This window comes from Petromyzon marinus, chromosome 10 (genome assembly GCF_048934315.1).
Source record: "Petromyzon marinus isolate PM22_M1 ecotype Great Lakes invasive population chromosome 10, UKy_Petmar_22M1.pri1.0, whole genome shotgun sequence".
Classification (NCBI taxonomy): domain Eukaryota; kingdom Metazoa; phylum Chordata; class Hyperoartia; order Petromyzontiformes; family Petromyzontidae; genus Petromyzon; species Petromyzon marinus.
Genome location: NC_133676.1, coordinates 16,026,921 through 16,044,269, shown reverse-complemented (window position 1 = coordinate 16,044,269; position 17,349 = coordinate 16,026,921). Strand labels below are relative to the sequence as shown.

General features: G+C 46.0%; 1 protein-coding gene across 2 annotated transcripts in view; it reads right to left on the bottom strand.

Moving 5' to 3' along the window:
- Nucleotides 1–16,753, bottom strand: part of LOC116940829 (trafficking kinesin-binding protein 1-like) — an 87,175-nt gene extending 70,422 nt beyond the window's left edge. For both annotated transcript variants that reach the window (XM_032951060.2, XM_076066203.1), the window contains exons 1-2: nt 16,714–16,753; nt 11,144–11,220 (exon numbers count right to left, since the gene is read on the bottom strand). The gene's annotated coding sequence lies outside the window, so the exon portion shown is untranslated. The remainder of the gene's footprint in view (nt 1–11,143; nt 11,221–16,713) is intronic.
- Nucleotides 16,754–17,349: the final 596 nt, after the last annotated feature.

Below are 17,349 nucleotides of genomic sequence, written 5' to 3'. Positions count from 1 at the left end.
ATAGGGAAGGGGAGTTCACCCAAATCTGGGGCTCCCTCGTGAATTCCACTCCAGAGACCCTCAGTTTACTGGACTGAACTTGAAATGTGACTGACCTCCCCCCCCTTTTCCCCCCTTCCTTTCCCGAAAGGATCTGACGCACATAACACATAACGCTCCGGTCCTACACGTCCGCGTTGGTTGTCTGTCCGAGCTGTCTATCCCACTATGCACCACTCACCTGTCGCGGAAGTTGTACAACCCTCCCTCCCCCGTGGTTGGATCAATAAAAAAATAGTTACAAAAAAATGTTGCTTTTATTAACCTGTTATTTTATGACAAACGTATGTTTTTGTTTGATTATCAAAATGCAGTGCATTCTATAAACACGCTGCATGAGAGGACTTGTTCCTACGACGGTTACCAGGCCATATATAGAGGCAGGCAGACCACGGAACACCACTGTGAACATTCCATGGGAAAGTCATAACTGCAAGTTCTAAACAAGCCATGACTTATTCTGTGCAGAAATGCCTTAAAAGTCACAACGTTATTTAGCAACGGCAAAATTTATTTTTTTTATTACTAAAAGTGAGGAGGTTGGGCGGCTCTGCATGGCTCTGCTATATTCATGTCAGTGTGCCAAGCCAGGAACACCGAGGCCCTGGGTTTGAATACCAGGCAAGAGACTGACATTCGGTCACGTGGTCACGCGGTGTAAATTTGACATCGACCATGGTGTAAAAGTGGTTTAAACAAAACTGTTAGCATGCGAAAAAAAGGCAAAAATTTAGCTGCAGAGTACCGGTGTAAAAATGTGTTGATCGTTTAACCTTCTACAGCATCACTCGTCTGTACACGTGCGGGCATTTTTGTCAATCCCCTGTTGGATGAGGCGCTTGCCCACACCGCGCAGATTGTGGGGGATTTCATTGTACCCTACTTCACCACGCTGGTCAGTGCGGGTTGGCGAAGGCAGGGAGCAAAGATGTTGCAGCATAGTACACTACAATTTATATTTGCTGTACTGCCCTCTGGTCATGCTGAAATATGTATAGCATGCTGGGGAACTTGGGGCACAATTTAATGACAGTGCTTTGAATGAGGCTGCTGCATTGTGCAGAGATGACTGTGCTACCCACTTGCAGGGATATAGCAAGAAATATGGTTAGTGGGTTGCCAACATATCGGTGGTTATTTTGAGCAGTATTCCATCATATACATATGTTTTCTTTGGGCATTCTGGTTTCTTCCCAGAGGCAAAACTACAAAAAGGAAATTGCCTAAACATTCCAAGTAGGAGGACCTCCTGAAAAACATTTCAATGGCTTAGTTGAGGCTTTTCCAGGTTAAAAGATAACCACTATAATATCCTGCAGAGTGGCACTGTGACTGAATAATGCACTCACAACCTGAAAAATAAATCAATACGAATACCATGTTGTACTTTGTGAATATTTAACATGTAGTTTTCTCATGGAACTTGCCACAGGAATGCGGAATTTACACCAATGGCTTAGGGCCTTCAACGGAGATGATTGCCTCTGAACAAAAGGAAATAATCCATAATAAATATGTTTTTAGGTCAGATCGCGTAAATACATAAATGTGTTGTTAAACCCGCCACCACCTGACACAGCCAACTAGTAAGGTTTGTCACATAAACAGAACATGCCAATTCGTCACTAGTACAGCACACCGGTGTGTTGGAGAGCCAAGCCACAACATTTACAAACTGAGTATGACGTTTTGCCAGTAATTACAACTAGCATCAGTTAAACAAATGGAAATAAATTGGATAAAGAAAACTTGCTCCTTCAAGCAGTCGAAGGTAATCCCAAGCTGCTGCAGCCACAAACTGCACTGCTGTGCACATTTTGTTTAAATCCCACAATTATATTCCACTTGTGTCATAGGGATTACATCATGAACACATTAACTTTCGTGTTTAGCTCCTACGACGACCAGTGGCAGTGCAGTGGTGCATCGTGCCAGATAGCGCAGGCCAAAAAAGGACTTCCAGAACTACTTCTGCAGTAACTTAAACAAGCCGCTTGTTCACTCGATAGTTTGATATGCCCGTGCTTATGTCATTCATTGCACGCTGATTAAACCAATCATTTTCAACTCCCGATGTTAGGATTTGCCGAATTAAGTGAAAATCAAACTGCAGCATCAAGGGTTTTCTTGTGCGATCTTTGGTGGCTGGGCTGATGCCACCAACTGACGGCACTTGAGAGCCCCGTTTAATACAGGTAGGAACAACAGGTTCCACACTGCCCACCAGGGATTATTTGTCTTTCTGTCTGTCGTGCATATCCGGAATTCCATCCGCATAATTGGAGTTTCGGCACTAATTTTTATCCGTATTTGGTGAGTGTTGTTTTTAGCTTGAACAAAGTATGATATCCTCCGTACGCAAATACACAAATCATATTTAGAGCCCGCGAGGAAGAATGAAAACTTGGTTTCGAATTGGCGTGCGCTGCTTACACCAATAAAATACCATATAAACCATAGTACATCTCCAAACATTCCTAACCATAGTACTTAAAAAGTTGTGTGGAGATTGCGTACATATACACAAATTTTACAGGTAGGAACAACAGGTTCCACACTGCCCACCAGATTTTATTTGTCTGCACGAATGCGCTGTCCAACCAAGTTCCTATCTGCCCACTCCGAAGGAACGTGTTAACTATGGTAGACTCAAACCCGGTTCCGAACCTAGTTACTAAGAAGCGCTGTCGGCCTCGTGTTACATGACCTGAGTATTGGTCCCTTCCTGGCACACGTGCAGACAATTGAAAACTCATTTCTTTATAAATCCGCTTAGCACAGTTGGCTACGTACAGTGTGAAATAATTTCAACACGCACCCAGAACTGCTTTTTGTATTTAGTTTATTGCCCTTCTCCCACACCTCTGATTAGCACGGTCAGCTACGTACGGTGCGCACGAAGTTCAACGTGCATGCGTACATACGAAGCCCATGACAGCAACTGCAGCCTCCTCTTGCCTGTGCCCTGCTGAGAACAAACGAAGGGAGGCTGGAGCTGAGATGTGGAGGCTGGTCAAGTGTTGCATACACAGTGGGCGGAGGGGGGGGGCTTGGCAGACTGCCAGCAGGATGGAGAGAAAGGGCTGCCTAATCAAAATGCCACACACAAGCCTGCTCCCACCACACTCACATCCGCTGCAAAACGTTTGACGAAATGTACCTTTTGCCACCTCGACAAGGGCTCCAAATTACCAGAGGCGCTTTTTGAACGTCGTGTTTATGAGACGCCAAATGCATCTGCGGGCCCCCTCTGTTTGGGACGCCCAGCTCACGGTCGATCGAACGGTCACTAATCTGACACACTACTAGAGACTTTACTTGGCCCATTGTTCATTCAGGGTCGATAAAGTGACATTCACTTTGTGCAAATTAAAACGATGTTGTCCTGTGTGTCATGAACTCGGTTAGCCGAGCGAAATTCTCCAGCCACGGCTAACATCAATGTCGAGTGTTATTGAAACTGGTCCGGACATTTCACATACCCGAGCTAAAGGACATACCAAAGTATGGTCAAACAACACCCGAGATCAGCAAAGCATGATGTGTCTTCATCCAGCAGTGGATTGACCAAGGGCTGCAAATTATTGCTACTAATAATAAGCAAGATAATTATTTTATTCAAGTTATAAAAAGCTAAAAGTGGTCGTTAAAATTTGAGCTCTCTGGAATAACCATATGTATTTGTCCAAACCTACTGGACATCTGTGAAAAAGAGCTTCATAGGTCATCGGAGTCCTCCAGTGTTAATAAAGATTCTGAAATAAAGATTCTGATTTTGACATATTGCTGGATCAATTAACTGATTTAGTACTTATTCCTAAACTCGTGACACATGCATCAAAGTGCCTTTGTAAAAAAAATCGATGTTTTTTGCTTCATATATGTTGCAAAATACATAACAAAGGCACAACATCGTTGTGACTTGGACCAAAAAATCATATAAACTTTAACTGGAGGAGGCCAATTCTCGAGAAACCATGCTCTTAGTTCCTTCCACATGTTTCCACAGGAAGAAAAATGCATCGCGGGAGAATTAATTTAACTCTCAACCGTGACGTGTGGTTTGGTTTGAGGAGTGGTTAGAGGAGCAAGACAAAGAGTTCTTCCAGGGAGGGATTAAAACCCCAGAACACCGATGAAAGTGCAACGCACCGCAAGGGGACCTTGCAAAAGCACAACGCATCGCCATCACAGTCGTCATTGTTTTCTATGTGAGACCGTACACTTGTTAAATCACCCCTCGTAACAGCAGCACAACCACTTTATGTAAAGTTAACAAGGGTTGTATTATGCAGAAACGGTCTGCGCCAGAGTAACCGGTGGAGATGAGCAAAGGACAATGCACATTTGAGCTGGGATACACATGGGCTTGCTTATCGATTGGGGAAAAAGAGTGAAGAATATTGATGATCCCCGATTCCCAAAACACCGTACGCCTTATCAACAATAGAAAATGTCATCATTTACTTCAAAACATCCGTCCAGGTGCTTTAAATCGTCACCGGAGCAGCGCGCAGCACGCCAACCACTACGTGGACACACCGACCTGAGAGAGGAGCAGAGAATGACTAATCCCCGCGGCGATTCCCGAATCAGCGCGAGCCCCTTCCGAGCATCGGAGGCCGAGCGTGGGGCTTCCTGCCACGTGCGTCTGGGATGCGCGATTTAAATGGTCTCCGCAGCAGCTGCGCTCCGAAGGGAAAGTGGGCACCGCTGTGAAGAGGGCTTCCACATCACTCGGCTAATTATTCCGCTCTCGGCCAATGGGGTCTCGGCGCACCGAGGCACTTTTCATGCAAATCGTGCGGCCCGTGCTTACGTGCAGGTTTACACACGCGCGGGTTTACACACGCGCACGCAGCACAGAGAGTGGGGGGGGGGAGACGGAGAGAGAAAAAAATCACTGCTGCTGCATGAACTTGACTCGAGCCGCTTTGGAGTTGCAGCTTTTTTGCGCTGCGTTTTGTTCCTTTTCATCCCCTCTGCCGCATTCCCCAGACCCTTGGCAATGAACGTGGAAGAAGCGTTAGAGGGTGGATGGTGATGCCGCTAAAATTGGACACTTTCATTCGGACTTGTGCGCGCTCTCATCACGCCTCCGTCAGCCTCGTGACCGCTTATTTTTAATGATGACGGCAATGGTGGTGGTGGTGGTGGTTATGATCGCATAATGTAGTTGTATGAGCAGAAGGCGCATCTAATATGTGATGAGAATGTATGAAAAAAATTCATAAGCATACGTTTAAACCCCCTCCACATTTTATATAAAATGAGTATAATGACAATGGCCATGTATATTATCAGTAAGCTTCTAAGTGTTCCCAATCTTAAGGATTTATTCATTTTAACAACAGAGATTAAGCAGTTTTGCCCTCTCTCTTGTGCATGTACGAAATTGCATTTGCGCTCATTGCTACGTTGGGGCCACGGTGGTTAGAGTGTGTGACGTGCCATCGAAATGCTGCGAGGTAAAATCCTGATCGGAAGCGATTCCCTTGGTATGTGAATCTGTCGTTTCCACCGCTGGTTTTAGTACCACCAATATAGATGAGCACCATCCAACGCACATCCGAGCAGGGAGACACTTTTAAAGATGCACTGAACCTTGCGAGAGCTTATTTTGGTTCATTATCAGTAGTAACTTATACGGGGAGATGAGTGCGCATCATTGCTTAATTGTACAACGGAGACACTTTTACTTTTAACAATCGGATTGGCATAAAGCAAACTTGGTAAACATTCACACTAAATGCTGACTTGAAATTGCAGAAAGCTATTGCTGGGGCACTGACATCCACTTGCATCCTCAATCAATTCCACTCACTATGCACTTATAAGTTGAACACTGCTAGAATAACCAGTTACAGTAAACCACTACACATGCACACTCCATAATTTGTCGTCCTTCCCCCGCACCTCCGATAAGCAAGGTTGGCTACGTACTGTGAGAAAGAAGTTCAACATACATATAAAACGGCAGTCATCACAGAATGCGAAATTAATCTGGGAAATGATCTACATTTAACTAGGACAGATAACATCCAGGTTATTTTTATTGCCTGGCTAACAGCAGCCATGCGAAGATTTATTTTTACAAATAAAATAAAGTGTCCCTGCTAAAACTAGCTTTGAGGAACTACTCCTCTGCATTGATGGTGCCGAGCACAAGGTGGAAATTCCACGTGCTTATGGTCGGGGCGAGTCTATCCATTTGTATGACAACCACTGTTGCTTCCCACAAAGTGACAATCATTTTATTAACCGATAAGTTATCTGGGGTCAATTAAATGAGTACGACTTGGTAGGAAGTCAACTGTGGTTGTCCTTGGTAAAAACTTTCCCTGTCATAGGATCACAGAATGTTACAATTGACTTAACATATACAGTACGAGTACCACACCATATTCACTCGAGAAAGGAGACACGGAATCAAACCCAGGTCCCCGGAGGTCTTAGTGCAATACACTAACGGTCACCCAGTCTCCACAAAGATAAAAATCACCCGGATAGCCTTAAAAGACTGTTGGGGAAAGTCTTGTTAGCGAGCACCTATGAAAGCCTGCACGGCACACGAGGGGGTGAGTGGCCAGCACCACGCCCAACCGCCTTTGTCTCCCCAGTGGCGATGTTTATACACCGCACCAGGTACTCATTTGAGGCTGATTCGACCTAGGAGAGGCCCAGTCTCCACACATACACACACACGCCAAGCGTCCGGAGCACATTCAACACTTCCTGAATACAGCAGGAACTTCAAAACTGTACACACAACGGCTGAGCGGGACCAATGCTCAGCAGCAGGTGAAACATAACACTTGGATACTTACAGTGGCTGGGAGCGAACGTGTCGCGTGTCGTCCGCAGAACAATTCGGCGAACTCATGACATCGCTTCTCGACGCCGGTCACCGCTCTCGCCGTTTAACTCTTTGCAGCAGAGACGAGGTCATCGGTTGATAGCCAGCGTGCAGAGCTTGATAACTCAGCCTATTAATACCACGCTCTGGCCTGGCGCTCGAAAATGTGCAATAACGAGAGAACTCCAGCCAGGACAGTTAAATCAAGGCTTCATTGCAGACCCAAAAGTCCAAGTCAGTGTCCCTCTGCTCAAAGCAGCAACCGGATGGCACTCATCATTGCGGTGAGCTGTCATCCCCGGCAGTGGAAATTCCACGTTATGATGGCAGCAGCCATACCCATAACCTAAATACTACAGACTAACCTTAAAGTGGTATTTATGTAATCTATAACTTTGCAGGTAAAGGCCTGCGGTTGTTGTAGATTAGTAAAACTCCCAAACTCACAGAGCTGTCAGGTGTCCATATGATAGCAGTACATCAATCGGGATCATGAAATTAATTCATGCAGACCTTATAATGTTGTCGTCATCCCCATCTGCCGCTAATCGACTACTGCAAATCTCTCCTCTATAGCCTCCCTAAATTGCTCACGTACATATTCCTGATGCAGAATGCTGTCGCTAAACGTGTCGTTCGCACGAAACCACATCACCCCCCAAAAAAACACTATTATGGATAATAGTGGTCGCGAATGTCTACGTGTTAAACTGATAGTAACTCAGACCACATCCCCCTCACCGTTGCTCCAGATGTTCCAAAGACTTGACCCCACCTTCCTCTTCCCCATTTACCTCCCTCTGCTCCAGCAACCGAGCATTCTGATAACGCTATTAACAATAAAACAACACAGCAGGCAGGAGTTCAGACCCCCAAGTAGACGAGTGCTGGAGCAAATGTTATGGTTGTGGGGATAAACTCAAGTTATTTTTGGCGATTGATTCTGTTTCACTAGGACAGGACGTGAGTAAAGGATACACCTCTGGAAATGGAAGCAAGGATCTTGGCAAGAGGGATTTGTTTAATATATATAGAAAAAGTTCAACACACATGGGACAAATCATGTGGTTTGGTACATTTTTCCTTTTGCATGAAAATTACTGTGAATACATTTCCACAATGTGTCTTTGTGAGAATTGTTTTGTGAGAAGTGTCCATTATTAAAATGTTTGTGGAGTAATATGAATTGATGCATAAATAAAAAAATAGACATTTTTAATGTATGCAATACAATAACCGGGAATGCATGAACAGTATAAGAGAAGATGATGTACATTGCGCAACTCAACTTATATCTGAGTTGTTTTAGTTAAATATTTTCAACAAGTCGCACAACACCAGTGGGAGTTGGAATCCAAACATGTCCTAGACCTCCCTTAGGTTGACTCTTTTCCAAAACGAGTACCTAGTTTGGTATGTATACACACACCGTGGGGGTGACTATTTTGGTCAGACATGCTGCCCGCCATGCATTAACCTTGTGTGATGTGCTGGCATTAACGAATTTGCACCTCAAGCGCTTAAGTCTATATCTTTGTCTTTACGTGTGTGTGTGTGTGCGCGCGTAAGTGGGAAGTGGTAATGGAGTGGTTAGCGCTAAGCCACGCTATGAACCCGGCGACCCGAGATCGATTCCGGCTCACGGCCAACACCAGTGACGATTATCTGAATCGGCCCTGGGCCGTCCCTCGGTTAACTCAGCCTCAAATGAGTACCTGGTGTGGTGTGTAAACATCACTACTGGGGAGACGAAGGTGGTCGGGCGTGGTGCTGGCCAACCACCCCCTCGTGTGCCATGCCGGCCTTCATAGGTGCTCGCTAACAGCACTTGCTCCTACAGTCTGTCAAGGCTATACGAGGATCTTTGTCTTTGTATGTGTGGTGGCATAGTGATGAGTACATTGCGGTACAAACTCAGTGATCGGAGCTTGATTTTCAGTCCCAGCCAACATCAGTGGCTATCATCTGAACCGGTTCTGGGCCTCCCCTAGGTCAACTCAACCTTAAATGAGTACCAGGTGCCGTAGGTAAACATCAGCACTGAGCAAAGGCGGCCAGGCATGGTGCTTGCGACGCCAACACCTCGCGCGCCATACTCGGCTGCAGAAGTGCTTGCTAACAGAACTTGCCCCAACAGTCTGTATGACTATACGGTGTGTCTTTATCTTTGTGTGTGTGCACATCTGTGTAATGGGTGTCTGTATATGTCTGTGCGTTTCAGGCATGATTGATTGAAGCACTATCATTCAGCCAGGTCAGCATGGTGACCGAGTTGCTTAAGTATTGTTTTGGCAACTCGGCATCAACATCACCGCCACAGGGCAGTAACCGTGGCCAAGAACACATTCTGCGGCCTAAAGAACAAGTCCCAGCTTCATAGCCGCTGTTGGCAGAATGTGGCCAAACTCACGTAACAAATTGTAACAATGAGGCGCACACAACATCCCTTAACGAATATTCAAACATTATTTGTTTAAAAACAATGCATTGGTTGCATGGCAGGGGGAATTATGACAGTTGCGCCAATACAAGAGACATGGCATACACAATAGTTGAAAATATCAAAGCAACTAAATGCACAAACGGATAGAAAACAGACAAATAGACAGATAAAGAGGTAAACAATGACCCTTTTTTTTACAGAGATGGAAGATGGCAAAATGATAGCTGCCAATCGAAGAACCCCACACAGTAGCAAGCCAAATTGACCATAATGTCAGCCAACATTCTCGCCAAAACTACACCCCTATCTTGAGCGTCCTTGACACGACCTACAATGTACTACCAAGGTCCTGTGAACACGATGCCTTTCGAATTCCGTTGTACATGACCAGCTGTGTAGCTGATAATATTATGAATGTCCTTTGTTTATCCAGGAAAGCCTCGCCCGAGTCTCAAAAAAGCTTATCAGGAGGGTCCTGCACTGGAGTGCTTAGTCAATGCCATTTTAAGGAGTGTTGGGGTTTTTTTGTGTGAGAGTATCTGGGGAAATCCCAAAAATATACTAGGGGTCAGCACAAATATATGGCTTCACATACAAGAAGTGGTGCCACAACACCAAGTAAAACAACTAAGTATAAAGTTACAGAATTTTTAAGGGTTACCAATTACTATAGTCATTGATAAACTAATTTAAAAACTGTTGAAAACACATGGCTTGTGTGTAAACTGAAAAAAATGTATAAATCTGAACAATCCTGAGAAAATCCATACTCACTAACTAAACCTGGCTCCAAGATACTTGCGCATGTGACCACAGTGAAAGTCACTTGAGGTGAAAGCAATTTTGTATCAGCAATATGAGTGGTTTGAAGAATAAAATGAAACAGTAATCCTGAGCAGGGATTAACGTTACATCAATGGGCCAAGTGCATAACACTCGAAGGGCATTCTGGAGAGCATTTACAAAGTTTCATGAAAGTTGGTCACCACTTTCTATATCACGAAATGGACCTAACCATCACCCCCTGTATACCGTGACAGCACTGGAAACAAAAGCGTAATCGTGACGAGCTTCCTCATTGTGTTATCATGGAAATGTCCTCGTTGCCAAGAGAAACTATGACAGAGTCAACAAATAAATGTGGAAATATGTCAATATGTTGTTCAGCAGTATTATATAACCATTAACATTACCCGGCCAGGTTAAAGCCGCGGCGACACCTCTCAATCCAGGTTTGTGAATGCTAATCTCAGTCTAGAGTCAACTCGGCACACCGTTACTCCAGGCTTGATATTATTAACGCCAATATGTGGGCAGTCAAGAGTGGTGGAATGACTGGGAGAATGCTCCCCACTATAGCAATGTGTAATGTCCACCACTGGCTCAGAACTAAGGAAAGATGTGCACCAAATGCATTTAGTGACACTTCAAATTGTCTTTGCCTATATATAAAAAAACGTACAGTATACTTACGAGGAATATTATGAATGTTAAACACGTTGATCTGCATGTCTTAAGTTACTCATAACCATTTGAGATAACTGAATATGTATCTGGTTATCAGTGGTGACCAGTGGATACATACAGTATATTGGCAGGGTAGGGAAGGGGATAGGGGGAGAATGGAAGTTGGGGAATGAAAAAGGGGCGTGTATGCAGGTCGTAATGTTTATCATAAGCAGGTACGTGTCGTTCAGGTTTGTTAAAATTATTTAGTCACGAGTTGGGGGCCCGGTCCCACCGTCGCTGCTGGCCCCGCTGGCTCCTAATGGCGAGACGCCACTGCTGGCTATGTCCACTCTTACCTTGGCTGCTGCTGCTGGTTCACTTCTTGCGGTTGCACAGGAACAGGGTGTGTGGCGTTTTGTTTCCTGCACTTGCGCTGCAGCGGCAAGAGAAATTACACGTGGAAACATTGGTCAACAAGAGCGTAGAGAAAACAGCACAATGCCCCCTTTCCCTCCAGCAGACTGGATAAGAGGTTCCTAGGTGTGGCCGTGTAACACGTGTGGCCCAATGCAATGAGCAACCAGCATGGTCCAATAAAAGATGGTTGATTAAAATGAACGATCCAATACTACTGCATTGTATATATGCAATTGTGTGCTTTTGTATTGTTTAGCAACCACATCCATGCTGTGTTTACGTTATAAATCAGGCCCAATGTGCCTGCTGCCCAGCAGTTTTTGTAAATCTATGGTTTATCCATAACGCACTTGGAAAAGGGGCTATGAATTGCAAACAGGTCAAAATGTTCGAATAAAATGCAATAACTGGTTACTTGGTTTACCACGTTGGCTTTCGCGAACATCCCATCTACGCCACTATTTTAGCATTGAAACAGTGGACTTTTCCACAAATCTGGCTGTCGCCTGATGAAGCTAGTTGTAATTGTTGGCGAAACGTCGTACTGAGATTGTAAATGTTGTGGCTTAGCTCTCCAACACACCGGTGTGCTGTACTAGTGACGAATTGGCATGTTCTGTTTACGTGAAAAACCTTACTAATTGGCTGTGTCGAGTGATGGCGGGTTTAACAACACATTTATATATTTACGAGATCTAACCCAAAAACCCTGTATTATGGATTGCTTACTTGACTGGTACACATCCCTGGGCACATTGAAAGACACACACACACACGTGTTACTTTCACTACCACACATGCAAGTTTCAACTGACCAGAGACCGCGCTTGGGCACTGCCATGAGTCACAGAGTTACGGACAAGTGCAGACATGTGTTCAGTGAGCACGGGTGCATCTGCCATGCCAAGGGGACGTGCAACAGAGACAGTGTGACATTATCCGTCTGGTTTGGGCACGTGGTGGAAGTCCCAGCGATCGTAGAACAAAAGCTCTGGCGAGTATGCAGTACACTACTGCCATCTTTGGCTTAGCAATCACTGGCTTTGCTCGCTCATGCATAATCATCCTTAACAGCTCTAATTAAAGAGAGACCAGACCCCCTTTTGTCATCATTATTTTACAATTTACTCAGCCAGGTGGCCATGTCGTGAGAGTGCTAGAGTCGCACTCAAATCCAGGTAATGGGATTAATCAGTCTGTCAGCCCTCTGTGGTCAAGAAAAATATAACCACTTTGTGGGAAGCTAGCAGTGGTTTTCCATTGGGAAGGCTGGACCCTGCTATGGGAATGTGGTAGTCTCATTGCTGACATGAAACTGCCTATGGAGATGAGTTTTGCCCCATTACTCATCTGCAAAAATCTCGAGTTTTGATACACATTTTAATTGTTCTCTAGCTGTGTTGCCACGAGATGATAAAGCAATGCAATTCAGAGCTCTAACGCCAGGACATGTAACATCACCTGTTAGAGAATGGCACCAGAATGTCATGATTATTTCTAAAATCTCTCTTAAGCCCACTCATACACACTAAGTGGAATACTCTTATATACCCAGGCATGTTTGTTGTATGGAAGTAAAACACAAGGTGTTCATTCATTATAAGTAGAATATATTGAACTAAGTGAAAAGTCAAGCAGTATATACAAATGTTGAGTGGTCATTTAAGACTGCGCTGAGAGCTCATAAAGCTTTGCCAATTATGATCTTTAATTTTTTTCATATAAAATAAAAAAATATATAAACAAAAGTGTGAACTATAATATACAGAATATTATTCACGTGTGCATTTAGTGGTGAGCTGGCTGAGAGCATTACTCTTACTGTACATAGGACCATTAACTTGGACGGGCATCAAAATGAGACCAAACTTTTTACAATCTCAAACGAACACAAGACAGTGTAGACTGTTCGTGTCGAACCAGGAGTGGTACTTCAACATTCCTATGTGAGGCATCAGTCTACCCATATAATAAGTATTGGATTTCCACAAAGTAGGAGTAATTTTAGCAACGCCCAAGGAGTCATAGGCCAAGTCGACCTCCAACCAGGACGTTGAACTTGTGACCTTCTGAGAGTACAAGTGCTCTGCCAGGATGTCACCTGGCCACACCGTGCAGGTGCAATAGGATGTGAACCCCATTCCTCAGCAATGCTGGCGGCTCAGTGTCTTGATGTGAGCAGTCACTTTCTGAGTCACTCGAACACAGACCATTTCCTTCACATAAACTCACCCGGTTGAGCAATGTGAAATATTAATCGAGTTCAGGCCATCACATGAGTTTAGACATTACTTGCTTTGGTCTAATGTCTCAGGCTGTATTGTTTATACATATTAATGTATGTTGTTTGAAGTACACGGTGAAAGCCCATGTGGTTTGTAAGTGTTGCTCTGCGTTGCCATTAACACACATCATACTATGTTGCTGATAATCCCCAATACAATGTCAAATCAAAGTGTCGAAGCGCTCAACTTTTTGTTGAGTGCTGCTCATCACCATTGTTGGGTCTAAGCCAGTGGTAGGAATTCCACATTCGTATGCTGGGCACTGGTTAATCCATGACAATGTTGAATACCGATATCCTCCCAAATGGTACTTGTTTTATCAGCTCCAGAGACACTGTAATAGACTTAAAACGCGCAAGCTTAATATGCTCGATATTTTAATACTGAAGATACCCAATGCAAATTCAAGCAGTATAACACTGGCATATGTTCTGCCGCAATATTTTAAACCACCACATTCTCAGCTGAACCTGGTAAGTAGATCAGGCTATGGCACATCATACAGTGCACTACTAACCTCATTACAATGGTGGAAGACTATTGTTGGTATTCCCATAATTCTGTACGACCCAAGTAAATATATTTGACATTATCTGATTGACATTTTACTTACCAAAGAGCTCATTTATGTGTGTCTATGTATTCAGCCGACTGCAGTGTTTGATAAAGAGATCTGCACTAAATACGATTTCAGCATACAACCAGTTTATTATTTACTTGTGCGAAATGGTGCGCGGGTCCAAATAACTCGATTAAATGGCTTAGCTTCACCTGGCAAGATCGGTGCTCTTCTGGAAGACTGTATATGTTAAGTCTGTGGCATCGGCAGCTTAGAGTGTGACTTATGATTAGGATCAGCAGGGTAATCCAACTAGAGCAATTAAGACGTGTTTTTTTCCCCTTTCTGTAGCGCATTGCCAACCAATAATACTTGGCACAGGTGTTGTAAATAACAGCGCCACCTAGAAACGTGTGATATGAAGCCGGTTCATTTTCTTAAGTGTTTCATGAATAAGATATAGGTTTTTTTTGTGCGTAGAGATCACAGGTGGCCAGATAGCCTAGTAGCGAGACGCTCACAACTGAGCCACAATTCGTGGGTGTGAACATTGTATTCCCATCGCAGGCTACGTGGCGGTGGTTTACCATCCATAAGAGGTTTTTTGGGGTTGGATCGCGTAAATATAGAAATGTGTCGTTGAAACCCGCCACCACCCGACACAGCCAGATTTGGCCAGATTTGGCTGTCGCCTGATGAAGCTAGTTGTAATTACTGGCGAAACGTCGTACTCAGATTGTAAATGACGTGGCTTGGGTGTGCTGTACTAATCACGAATTAGCACGTTCTGTTTACGTGACAACTTTTACTAGTTGGCTGTGTCGGGTGGTGGCGGGTTTAACGACACATCTTTCTATTTACGCGATCTAACCACCCCAAACAAACCTATATTATGGATATTGGTCGGGAAAGCCTACGTGGTGGTTTACCAATTTTAGCGTCGCTACACAAAAGGAGTCCACCAGGGCGAGGTTAGAGCATGTTGGTGTTGGACTGTACTTCACGGGTGATCGCACAACATACCGGGATCGAGGCAGTACAAAGGGTCTGAACAATTTATTTTAGGTTCAGCCAAAATTAAAAGGGTGGTGGGGTAGTTCGTGATCACTGCCACATTCTCTCTAAGAAGCAGAGGCACCACGCCTTGGCTTACACTAGTACACACACACACTTAGTCCCTATGCAAACCCGTCATGTGCACACACACACAGCGATACTTTTGCTGTACCCATTGTTGCCCAGGCACAGGGAAACGAGCATCCAGAGACTCAAGTCCGTCATGCTCTGGCCTGGGTGGCACACAGGTGCAAAACAGTTGCATGCTCATGGTCACCCTCCAGACATTCCATACAGAAGACCCCCTTCGTCTGCTGTATGCTATAGCGGCCACTTCTCCACGCTCACCTTGAGAGTGGACAGCAACTCCCACGGTACACCAGTACCCTTCTAGGGAAACAGCAGCAGCAGCACTAGCAGCACGATGTGCACCACATAGCAGCACTAGCAGCACGATGTGCACCACACAGACAGCACTAGCAGCTCTTGCAGCACGATGTGCACCACACAGCAGCACTAGCAGCACCTGCAGCACGATGTGCACCACACAGCAGCACTAGCAGCAGCACGATGTGCACCACACAGCAGCGGCACGAGCAGTTGGAAGCAGATTTGGTTGGGGCAAGCAGCGGCGCCTGGTCGCGCACTCAAGGCCGCCGACTTTCGAAGCAGTCCACCCGCCGGGTCACCAGGCGACCCATGCGTGTGGTCTAATTAAGAGCGCCGTTGACATGGACACCGGAGGTCAGAGTGCACCAACATCCATTGTTTGGACTGTATTGTGGCACAAACCGCTGTGCTTCCCACCGTAACGGATCTGCACCGCAGTGTTGAGGAGCGCTCTGAACGAAGTGATGGCGCAACCCACGGACCGCACGCGCGTGCACGAGTATTGATTGTTCTTGCCTCTCCGTTGTTACAACCACGCAATTCCGGCAAAAGCTTGCAACAAAAAACAACAACATCGGCTGCTCGAAACACTAACAATGAAACGTGGCTCGGATCGCTGTTGTTCAGCCACTAAAGTCACCACCTCCACCACCTCCACCACTGAAATCTCACAGCAGTCTCACGGACGTTCCATACCGACCAACTTTAATAACAAGGGTCGAGACGTTTGTTTTTTTGTTACGGCATCAACTCGCCTCAGCACGTGCACAACGCGAAAACCTCGCCGTCTTTCATTACCTTCACAACTCCACAATCCCACGCATCATCATCATCATTAAAACGGGGGGCACTTCCGTTCCTGCCTGCCCCCCACCCCCCCCCGGGGTTCTTTTAAAGCGGCAGTCCCAGAGTCGCGCGTCTCACTCATCCGGCGCGCGCGCGCGATCCGCTTGCCGAGCACGGGCACCGAAACGCCGTGCGTCCAGCAACCGCCAGCACCATCGGGGTTGTAACAGATCTAGGGCCGTGGTGTGAGACGTCTAGACACACGGAGCACGGCTAGAAACGCATGGGGGGTTGGGGGGGTGGGGGAAACTAAAAACGAGAGACTGGCGCAAGTTTGTTGGGGGGAGGAGAGGGGGGGGGTGCGTCTTACTTTCCGGTGCGCGTCTTAGAATCCGGAGTGGACCCCCCCCCCCCACGACCCCCCCCCCGTCACCTTGCACAGGCGCGGCCCTTGGGTGGCGCAGCGCGCGGCTCCTCGGCTCCGTCAACTTGGCGCGACTTCTTTACGCGGCCTGAGCGCGCGTGGCGCCGCACAAAGGGACGGCGACTTGCTAACAACAGCAGTACAGTAGTAGGAGTAGCAAGCGTGAGTTAATAAGAGGGGGCAATGCTAAGGCGTGCAGGGTGGGGGGGTGGTGGTGGTGGTGGGGAACGCCCTGGGTCCTAACGGGACCCCTCCCGTGCCACCGGCACAGCTGTGCGCCTCGTGACGTCGGACCCGCTCCTGTTGTATTTCCCACGCTTGATAAGCGGAGTGCGCCTCTGGCCCCGGCCCCGCCCCCACCGCTCTTCGCTTGCCCCCCTTCCGCCTTGTCGGAGTTGACCAATCGCGTTCGGTCATTTCGGCGGGTGCCACCTGTCCGCGATGGGGATTGTAAACAATGGGCGTGGATGGGTTGTGAGATGACGTCACGCGACAAGCACCCCAACCCCACCTCCCCTTTGATGTTCAGAATCAAAATCTGTATACTGCAGCAGGAATCCGATGAGCTATAAAGCTCTTTTTCAGAGACTTTCAGTAGTTTTCACAGATGTCCAGTATTTGAAAAATATCAATATTTTTTTTATG